Genomic DNA, 11,334 nt, shown 5'->3' on the forward strand with positions numbered 1-11,334 from the left:
GGTTGTTTTTCGTTGTTGTTGTTTTTCTTTTTTACAAAGTAAATGGAATTGGCAAATTTTTAATTAGAGTAAGAAAACAAAATAGAAAACTCAAATATATCAAATTATAAATGAATGAAAGGGCATCATATATGACACCATAGAATCACAAAGGATCACATGATACTATAAACAATTATATGTCAAATAATTGGATAACCTAAAAATGCAGAAACTCTTAGAGACAGAAAACCTACCAATATTTAGTTATAAAGTAATAGAAAATCTGGACAAATTGCTACTAAGGATATTACAACAATAATGAAACACCTCTCAACAAATAAATATCTAGGACCAGATGAGTCACTGTTGAATTCTACCATTTAAATAAGAATTAATGCCAAACTTTTCAAATCTTTCTAAAAGTTTGAAGAGAAAAGGACACTTACAAAGGTATTTTATGAGACAAAATTATCCTGTTATCAAAACCATGTAAGGACATTAAAAGAAAATAAAATTATTGACCACTGTCTCAGATAAAATCCATTGCAAAAATCCTTAACAAAACATTACCAAATCAAATTCCACTGCACATAAAAAAAATTACACACCATGATCAGGTGGGATTTATTCATTGGATTCAAGGATATTTCAACATACGCAAATCAATAAAGCTGAGGCATCACATTAACAAAATAAAAGATAAATATCATACAATTTTCTCAATGATACAGCAAACACATTTGGCAAAATTCAACATCTTTTAATTATAAATACTCTCACAAATTAGGTATAAATGAAATATATCCGCTTTTCCATGATACCCAGGGAGGGGTCCATAGGGTATTGTTTTGCATTCCCGTTGTAATTTAAAGGGAAACTTTCACAATGTCCAGAGCCCTTGATGTCCTGCAAATGAAGGACAATGTCCTCAAATTTCTTGCAGCAGGAACCCACTTAGATGGCACCATCCTTGACTTCCAAAGGGAACGGCACATCTAAAAAAGGAAAAGTGATGGTATTTACATCATAAATCTGAAGAGAACCTTAGGAGAAGATTCTGCTGGCAACTCATGCCATTGTTGCTATTGAAAATCCAGCTGATGTCAGTGTCATATCATCCCGGAATACTGGCCAGCAAGCTGTGCTGAAGTTTGCTGCTGCTACTGGAGCCACTCCTATTGCTGGCCGCTTCACTCCCAGAACCTTCACTAACAACATCCAGGCAGCTTTCTGGGAGCCAAGACTTCTGGTGGTTACTGATCCCAGGGCTGACCACTCACAGAAGCTTCTAATGTTAACCTGCCTGCCACCGGTCTGTGCAGCACAGACTCTCTGCGCTATGTGGACATTGCCATCCCTTGCAAAAACAAGGGAGCTCACTCGGTGGGCTTGATGTGGTGGATGCTGGCCCAGGAAGTTCTGTGCATGTGTGGCACCATTTCCTGTGAACACCTATGGGAGGTCATGCCTGATCTCTCCTTCTATAGGGATCCTGAAGAGATTGAAAAGGAAAAGCAAGCTGCTGCCATAAAGGCTGTGACCAAGGAATAATTTCAGGGTGAATGGACTGTTCCAGTTCCTGAGTTCACTGTTACTCAACTTGAAGTCACAAACTGGTCTGAAGGCATGCAGGTGCCCTCTGTGCCTAGTCAGCAATTCCCTACTGAGGACTGGAGCACTCGGCCTGCCACTGAAGACTGGTCTGCAGCTCCCACTGCTCGGGCTACTGAATAGGTAGGAACAATCACTGACTTGTCTGAAGCTGCTTTTGTACAGAGAAACAAAAGAGAAATAAGGTTAATGGAAAATAAACAGTTTCTAAAAGTTGAAAAAATATTAAAAAATGAATGAAATATATCCCAACATAAAAGCTATCTATGACAAGGCCGTAAATGTTACATTCAATGGTGTAAAATTAAAAACCTTTTTTCTAAGGTCAGAAACAAGAAAAGAATGTTCATTCTAATCAATTCTATTTCTGGTAGTAATATCCAGATAACTATTCAATAAAAGAAAATCAAAGGCACACAAACTGGAAAACATATAGTATAACTGTATTTGCAGAAGACATCATCATACATATAGAAAAAGCTAAAGACTTTACTAAAAGACTATTATAATAAGTGAATTTAGTTAAGTTACAGGATAAAATGATTAATATGCACATTCAGTTGTGTTTCTATATGCTAACAATGACATATTTGTAAAAGCCATTGAGAAAACTATTTCATTTACAGTAGAATGAAAATAAATAATAAACTTATGAATATATACAACCAAGAAGTTGACATACCTATGCAATTAAAACTATACAACATTGATAAAAGAAATTGAAGAAGACACAAGTAAATAGAGACATTCTGAGTTCATGGATTGAAGACAAAATATTGTTAAAGTATTCATGCTCCTCAATGTGATTACAAAATCAATCAATTCCTATCAAAATTTAAGTGGCATTTTTCAAAGACAAAAAATCTTAAAACCTGCATGAAATTCAGAAAAGACCGCACTGGTTGCTTAACTTGCTTACACCAAGACCCATCTCCCTGTGTTCTGGTGAGACTGCCCTTCTTGGTCAAGCTTGTCTCATCCCCAGCATGCTGGTCTCCAGAAGATCAGCATGCTTCTGTCCACACCATGTATCTAAAACCTGGAGTTTTAAAGGTCAGAAGACTGGGAATAGGGTCTGGAGGTTACTGCGCTGCCCCTGGAAATAATGAAAGCAAACATCATGGGAGCAGACACCATGGAAACAGCAATATGAAAAATGCTTGGGGCACACAGAGAAGATATTTTATATTCTAGGAGCTTCCCTGAGAGGCAGCATTTACAAGGTGCCTCTCAAGGAAAAAAGAAGCTGTCTGGGGACAATTCCCCCCACCATTGGGCATAAACAGAGCCACCTGAAGGAAGCTGCTTAGCTTGGACACTGGCTGCCTAACTTGTTTACATCGAGCTCCACCACCTGTGATCTGGAAGGACTGCCCTTCTCAGTCAGGCTTGACTCAGTCCCAGCATGGCAGGACATTCCCCTCAGAAGATCAGGACAAACCCCTGCCCACACCACATTTCCAGTCTAGAGAGTTCTGAAGGGCCGTGGTTCTGGTAGAATGGGTGTCAGGTCTCATTTCACAAGCATATCAATCAGACCAGAGCACAACTAGTTAAAAGTCACCACATTCAGCCCAGGGACCAAACGTTGCCCACATCAGGCAAGGAGAGCCTCTGCAGATGACTGGCCTGAAAGAGAAGTCAGAATAGAGTAGCAGAGCACACACAGCACAAACCACAGACACTGCATGAAGCTCCTGACCCTGAGCACTATGTGACCTCTTCTTTCTAAACCCATTACCCTGAGAAGCAGGAAACATAATGGAGTTTTCTAACACAGAGAAGGCAGAAACTTAAACAAAATACCAAAACTGAGGAATTTAAAACAAATGAAAGAACAATACAAAACCCCAGACAGAGATCTAGAAAAAAACAGATAGACGTAAAATACCTAAAGAAAAATTTAAAGCAAAAATCATAATGATATTTAATGGTCTTGAGAAAAGAAGACATCAGTGAAACACAACAGATATAAAAGAGTTTTTAAAAAGAATGAATAAGAGATGAAAAATGCAACAAATGAGATTGGAAACTGGCTTGCTGCAATAAACACCAGACTGGAAAAAGCAGAGTAATGTATTAGTGATCGAGAAGATAAAATAATGGACAATAATGAAGCTGAACAAAAGAAGTAAAGAACTAGAGGTTCCTGGGTGGCTCAGTTGCTTAAGTGTCTGACTTCAGCTCAGGTCATGATCTCAGTTTGTGGGTTTGAGTCCCACATCCGGCTCTGTGCTGACAGCTCAGAGCCTGGAGCCTGCTTCAGATTCTCTGTCTCCCTTTCTCTCTGCCCCTCCTCTCTTCTCTCTCTCCTTATAAAATAAATAAATAAACAAGAGTAGACTTAGAGAAATCAGTGACTCCATAAAATGTAATAACATTTTTAGTATAGGAGTCCCAGAATAAGACACAGGAAAAAAGGGGCAGAAAGTTTAGTTGAAGAAATAATAGCTGAAAACATCCCTCATCTTCAGAAGGAAATACACATCCAGATCCAGGAAGCACATAGAATTCGCATCAAAATCAACAAAATCAGGCAAACATCAAGACTTTTTATTTAATAATTTGTTTTTAAAGTTTCTTTATTTTGAGAGAGAGAAAGAATGAGAGCATGTGCACAGGGAAAGGGCAGAGAGAGAATCTCAGGCAGGCTCCATGCTGTCAGCACAGAGCCTGATGCAGGGCTCAATCCCACAAACCAGGAAATCATGACCTGAGCTGAAATCAAGAGTCAGAAACTTAACCAACTGAGCCACTCAGGCACACCTCAAGATATATTGCCATTAAAGTTGCAGAATAAAGTGGTAATGAAAAAAATCTTAAAAGTGGCAAAACAAAAGAAGTCCTTAACTTGCAAGGGAAGACCCATAAGACTAGCTTAAGATTTCTCAACAGGGGCACCTGGATGGTTCAGTCGGTTGAGCATCCGACTTCACCTCAAGTCATGATCTCACGGTCTGTGAGTTTGAGCTCAAGTCGGACTCTGTTCTGACAGGTTGGGGCCTGGAGCCTGCTTCAGATTCTCTGTCTCCCTCTCTCTCTGCCCCTCCCCTGCTCATGCTCTTTCTCTCTCTCTCTCTGTCAAAAATAAAAAAAAAAACACATTATAATGTTTAAATAAAAAAATAAAAAGATCTCTCAACAAAAACTTATCAAGCCAGAAGGGAGTAGCATGATATATTCAAAGTGATCAATAGGAAAAATTGCATCCCAATAATGCTCTTTACAGCAAGGCTATGGTTCAAAATAGAAGAAGAGATAGAGTTTCCCAGACAAACAAAAACTAAAGGAGTCCATGACCACTAAACTATCCTGGCAAGAAATATTAAAGAAGACTCTTTGAGTCGGATGGAAAGACCAAAAGTGACAAAGACAAGAAAGGATCAGAGAAAATCTCCATGTACAATGATAAACAAGAAATAAAATGACACTAAATACCCATGTATCAATATTACTTTGAATGTAAATGGAGTAAGCACTCAAGTCAAAACACACGGGGCATCCAAATGGATAAAAGTCAAGACCCATCTATATGCTACCTACAAGAAACTTACTTTAGACCTAAAGACACCTGCAGATTGAAAATGAGGGTATGAAGAATCATTTACATCAAATGGACATGAAAAGACAGAGTAGCAATATATATATCAGAAAACTAAACTTAAAAAATAGACTATAACAAGAGATGAAAAATGGGACTATACCATCATAAAGGGGACACTCCAACAAGGAGATCTAACAATTGTAAATATTTATGCATCCAACATGGGAGTGTATATATATATATGTATATATATATATAACATAAAATAATTCATTGATAATAATACAATAATAATAGAGAACTTTAACACCCCACTTACATTAATAGACAGACTATCTAAACAGAAAATCAACAAGGAAACAATGGCTTTGAATGTCAACTGGACCAGATAGACTTAACAGATATATTCAGAATATTTTATTGTAAAACAGCAGAATACACATTCTTTTCAAGTGCACATAGGATATTCTCCAGAATAGATCACATAGTACAAGTCACATTTCAAGCCTCAAGAAGTACAAAGAGATTGAGATTATACCATACATATTTTTCTGAACACAGAAGTATGAAACTTGAGCTCAAAACAAGAAAGAAAAGGAAAAGAACACAAACACATAGAGGTAAAACAACATGACACTAAATAATGAACAGGCCAACCAGAAAATCAACAAATGAAGAAAAATCTAGAGCTTTTCCTCTATGGTCAGGAACAAGATGGGAATGTCTGCTCTCACCACTGTTATTTAAGACAGTTTTGGTAGTACTATCCACAGCAATCAGACAACACAAAGAAATAAAAGGCATTCAAATCAGCAAGGAAACAGTCAAACTTTTAGTATTTCCAGGTTACATGGTACTATATATATAAAACCTGAAAGACTGCAACAAAAAATTGCCAGAATTTATACACGATTCAGTAAAGTCATAGGTTACAAAATCAACATACACAAACATGCTGCATTTCTATACATCAACAATGAATCTGCAGAAAGAGAAATCATGGAATAAATCTCATTTACAATTGCACCAAAACCCATAAGGTACTTAGGAATAAACCTAACCAAGGAGAGTAAAAACCTGTACTCTGAAGAGTATAAATCACTGATGAAAGAAATTGAAGATGACACAAAGAAATGTAAAGCATCCCATGCTCATGTATTGAAAAACTATCTGTAATATCTATATCTATAAATGTATATATTACCCAAAGCAATCTCCCATTCAGTGCAATCCCAATCAAAATACTAATGCATTTTTCACAGGACTAGAGCAAACAGTTGTAATATTTGAATGGAACCACAAAAGACACTAAAGGGCCAAAGCAATTTTTAAAAAGAAAAGCAAAGCTGGAAGCATCACTATTCCAAACTTCAAGTTTTATTACAAAGCTGTAGTGATCAAGACAGTATTGGACTGGCACAAAAAAATAGACACACATATCAATAGAACAGAACTGAGAATCCTGAAATGGTCCCACAACTATATGGTCAATTAATCTTCAACAAAGCAGGAAATAATAATCTAATCAAAAAAAAAAAAAAACACAGGCTTTTCAACAAATAGTGTTGGGAAAATGGGACAGCAGTATGCAAAATAATGAATCTGGACCACTTTCTTTTTTTTTTTTTTTTTTTTTTATTTTAAAAAATTTTTAATGTTTATTTATTTTTGAGAGAGACAGAGTGCAAGCAGGGGAGGGACAGAGAGAGAGGGAGACACTGAATCTGAAGCAGGCTCCATCTGGACCACTTTCTTACACCATACACAAAAATTAATTCAAAATGGATTTAAGACTTATATGTGAGACAGGAAACCATGAAATCCTAGAGGAAAACACAGGCAGTAATCCCTTTGATACCAGCCATAGAAAGTTCTTACAAGGTATGTCTTTTTAGGAAAGGGAAAACAAAGACAAAAATAAACTATTGGGACTTCATTAAAAAAAACAAAACTTCAAACTGGAGGAAATATTCAGCATATGTAAAAGGCAACCTATGTAATGGGAGAATATAGTTGCAATTGACATATCCAATAAAGGGTTAGTATACAAAAAATATAAAGAACTCATAAGATTCTTCACTTCAAAACCAAATAATCTAATTAAAAATGGGCAGAAGACATGAACAGACATTCCCCCCCAAAAAAGACATACAAATATCCAACAGTCACATGACAAGATGCTCGACATCAATGATCCTCAAGAAAATACAAGTCGGGGTGCCTGGGTGGCTCAGTCAGTTGAGCCTCCGACTTTGGCTCAGGTCATGATCTCGTGGTCAGTGAGTTTGAGCCCCGTGTCAGGCTCTGTGTTAACAGCTTAGAGCGTGGAGCCTGTTTCGGATTCTGTGTCTCCCTCTCTCTCTGCCCCTCCCCCGCTTATGCTCTGTCTCTCTCTCTCTGTCAAAAATAAATAAACATTAAATAAAAATTTTAAAAAAGAAAATACAAGTCAAAGCTATAATGAGGTATCACTTCACACCCACAAGAATGGCTACAATCAACAACACAAGAAACAATATGTGTTAGTGAGGATGTGGAGAAAGAAGAACCCTCTTACAATGTTGATGGGAATGTAGACTTGTGCAGTCACTGTAGAAAATAGTATGGAGGTTCCTCTAAAAGTTAAAAATAGAACTGCCTTTTGATCTTCCAATAATACTACTAACATATACCCAAGGAATTAAAAAAAAAAGACTAATTTGAAGGGATACATGAACCTCGAATATTTATAGCAGTATTATGTACATTAACCAAATTATGGAAAGAACCAAAATGTCTATCAAGTGACAAATGGATAAAGAATTGGTATATATATATATATATATATATATATATATATATATATATATACTACTCTGCAATACAAAATAATGAAGTCTTGCCATATCCAATGACATGGATGGAGCTAGAGATTTTTATGTTAATGACATAAGTCAGTCAGAGAAATACAAATACCATATGGTTTTACTCATATGTGGAATTTAAGAAAAAAACACAAGTGATCATGGGGGCGGGGGAAGAGAGAGGCAAGCCAAGAAACAGACTCAACTACAGAAAACAAAATGATGGTTAATAGAGGGGAGGTCAGTGGGGGGATGGGTTTATTTTTGTGATGGGGATTAAGGAGTGCAACAGTTGTGATGGGCATCAAGTGTTGTGTGTAAATGAATAATCACTAAATTGTACACCTGAAACTAATATTACATTAATGTTAATTCACAGGAATTTAATTAAAACTTTAAAAAAGTGAAATTAAATAGGTTATACAACTGCAGATCCCAGGTAAGTTAAAAGGATAATGAAAAAATACTAGTAAAAACCATATCCCCACAAAGTTGATAATCTAGATGGAATAGACTAATTCCTTGAATAACATAATCTTCCAAAACTCACACAAGAAGAAACAGATGAGCTAGATAGGATGATACATTTTAAACAAATTGAATCAATAATTATTCAAATTTCAAAACAGAAAGCACCATGCCCATTTTTGTTCGATGGCAAATTCTACCAAATATTTATGGACGAATTATAGTAATTCTCTACAGTCTTATTTAGAGGATGGAATGGGAAGAAATATTTTCTATCTCACTTATGTGGCCAAAATTACTCTATTACTAAATTCAGAGGAAGGCATTAAAAGAAAACAAATCTACAGACCAGTGTATTTCAGGAACAAAGAAGTAAAAGTTCTTCAAAAAATATTAGTAAATTAAAATAAAAACCATATGAAAATAATTATGTATCATGACCAATATTTGCCCCAGGTATGCAAAACTATTTTAACATTCTAAAATTAATTAACGCTATCCAAAAGGAGAAGACAGTAAAAGGAAAAAAACACACATGATCATATCAGCAGATTCAGAAAAATCATTGGACAAAATTCAACACCAATTCATGAGTAAAACCTCTCAGTAAATTAGATATAGAGACAAACGTTTACCAAAATGATACAGTGTCTTAAAAACTTACAGTTAACATCATAGCTAATGGTGAGATACTCAAAGCTCTCCTTTGAAGATCAGGTACAAGATGAGGATAACCTTTCTCACCACTTCATTTCAACAATTTCTGAAAGTCCTTCTTAAAGCAGTAAAGCAAGAAAAAGGAACTAAATAGTATATATATTAGGAAGGAAGACATAAAACTACCTTTGTAGATTAAATAATTATCTATGTCAAAAGTATGAAAGAATGAACAACAACAATAAAAATCTTGGAACTAATAAATGATTATAACAAAGTTGTAGGATACAAAGGTGATATACAAAAGTGAATTGCTTTCTTATATATCAACAATAATTAGAGTTTAAAATTTTAAAAATAACATTTACAATAGCTTCAGAAACTGAAATCCATCTGTATAAATCTAACATATTATATATAAGATCTATGTGAAGAAATTACAAAACTCCAGTGCATGAAATCAAAGAATCGGAAAGCTAGTGTATAAGAGACTCAATATTGCCAAAATTTTAGTTATTTTCAAAATGATCTATAGATTCAATGCCATCCCAATCAAAAGTCCAGCAAAGTATTTTATGGGTTTTGACAAACTAATTCTAAAGTTTATATAGAGACCCAAAATACCTCGTATAGCCAACACAATTTTGAAAGAGAAGACAAAGTTGAAAACTGGAAATTGCGAAACTTCAAATCTTACTATAGAGCTTCAGTATTCAAGACAGTGTGGTAATCGTTAAAGGATAGACAAATAGATCACTAGAACAGAATAGAGTCCAGAAATAGACGACCAAAAATATAGTTTACTGATATGTTACAGAGGAGAAAAATAATGCAATGAAGCAAAGATGATGTCTTCAACAAATGGTGCCGGCACATCTGTACAATCACATGCAAAAATTTAATCCAGACACAGAACTTATACGCTGCCCAAATATTAACTCAAGGATCTAAATCTATTTATTTATTTATTACAAAAATATTGTTTTTTTTTTATTTTTGAGAGAGAGAGAACGTGAGTGAGGGAGAGGTAGAGAGAGAGGGAGACACAAAATCCGAAATAGGGTCCAGGTTCTGTGCTGTCAGCACAGAGCCCGACACAGGGCTCTAACTCATGAACCATGAGATAATGACCTGAGCCAAAGTTGGATGCTTAATCAACTGAGACACCCAGGTGCCCCACAGATCTAAATTTAAAAACATGAGTATACCTACATGACCTTGGGTTTGAAATGACCTTTCAGATATAACTCCCAAGTCACAATCATGAAACAAATAATTGATAAAGTAACTTCATTAAAATTAGAAACTTCTGCCCTGCAATAGATATTGTCAAGAGAATGAGAAGACAAACCATATATTTGGAGAAAATGTTTGCAAAGAGACATCTGTAAAGGACTGTTATCCAAAATATACATAAAAACCTCTTAAAATTCGATAGTAAGGAAACAAACAAGTCAATGTAAAAATGGGCCAAGACATTAACAGAAACCTCACCAAAAAGATATACATATAACAAATAAACACATGAATATGTAATCTAAATCATATGTTTTCAGGAGAATGAACACTAAACCAACAATGTGATATGACTATATACCTATTCGAATGGCCATAATTGAGAATTCTCAAAATACCAAGTGCCGCCAAGAAGAAAAAACAGCAATTCTCATACATTGCTGTTAGAAATGCAAAATGGTACAGCCACTTCAGAGGACAGTTTGGTGTTTAATTTTGCTTTATTTTTACTGAACAAAATATTACTTTTACATATTTTCCAGCAGTTGTGCTTCTTAATATTTATCCAAAGAGAACAGCAAGCACTTTCATCCTCTTAGCAAAAAAAAAAAAAAAAAAAAAAAAATCAAAAGAATATTTTAAAAAATCTTACACCATGAACAATACAATTTATCCTAAAAATGTAAGGTAGGTTCAAACTATGTAAATCAATCGATATGATTCATTACATTAACATAATGAAGGATAAAAATGACATGTATATCTCAGTAGATACAGTAAAACTATTAGGCAAAATTCAGCACTCTTTCATGTTAAAAAAAACCACGCTTGTAAAGAAGGAAGAGAAGAAATAAAAATTAAGACCACATTTGACAAGTCCACAACTTACATCATGCTCAGTGGTGAAAATTTGAAAGATTTTCCTATAAGATCAGGAACAAGACCAGGATATCCAATCTAACCAGTTATATTCAACTTAGTACTGGCAATCCT

At 35.2% G+C, this 11,334-nt stretch overlaps 1 pseudogene; it reads left to right on the plus strand.

The window, feature by feature from the left end:
• The first annotated feature begins 812 nt into the window (after positions 1-812).
• The window catches only part of LOC145713762 (small ribosomal subunit protein uS2B pseudogene), a 25,092-nt pseudogene continuing 14,570 nt past the window's right edge, over positions 813-11,334 (plus strand).

The sequence above is a fragment of the Panthera onca genome, chromosome X, assembly GCF_046562875.1.
Source record: "Panthera onca isolate mPanOnc1 chromosome X, mPanOnc1 haplotype 2, whole genome shotgun sequence".
In the NCBI taxonomy this organism is placed as follows: Eukaryota; Metazoa; Chordata; class Mammalia; order Carnivora; family Felidae; genus Panthera; species Panthera onca.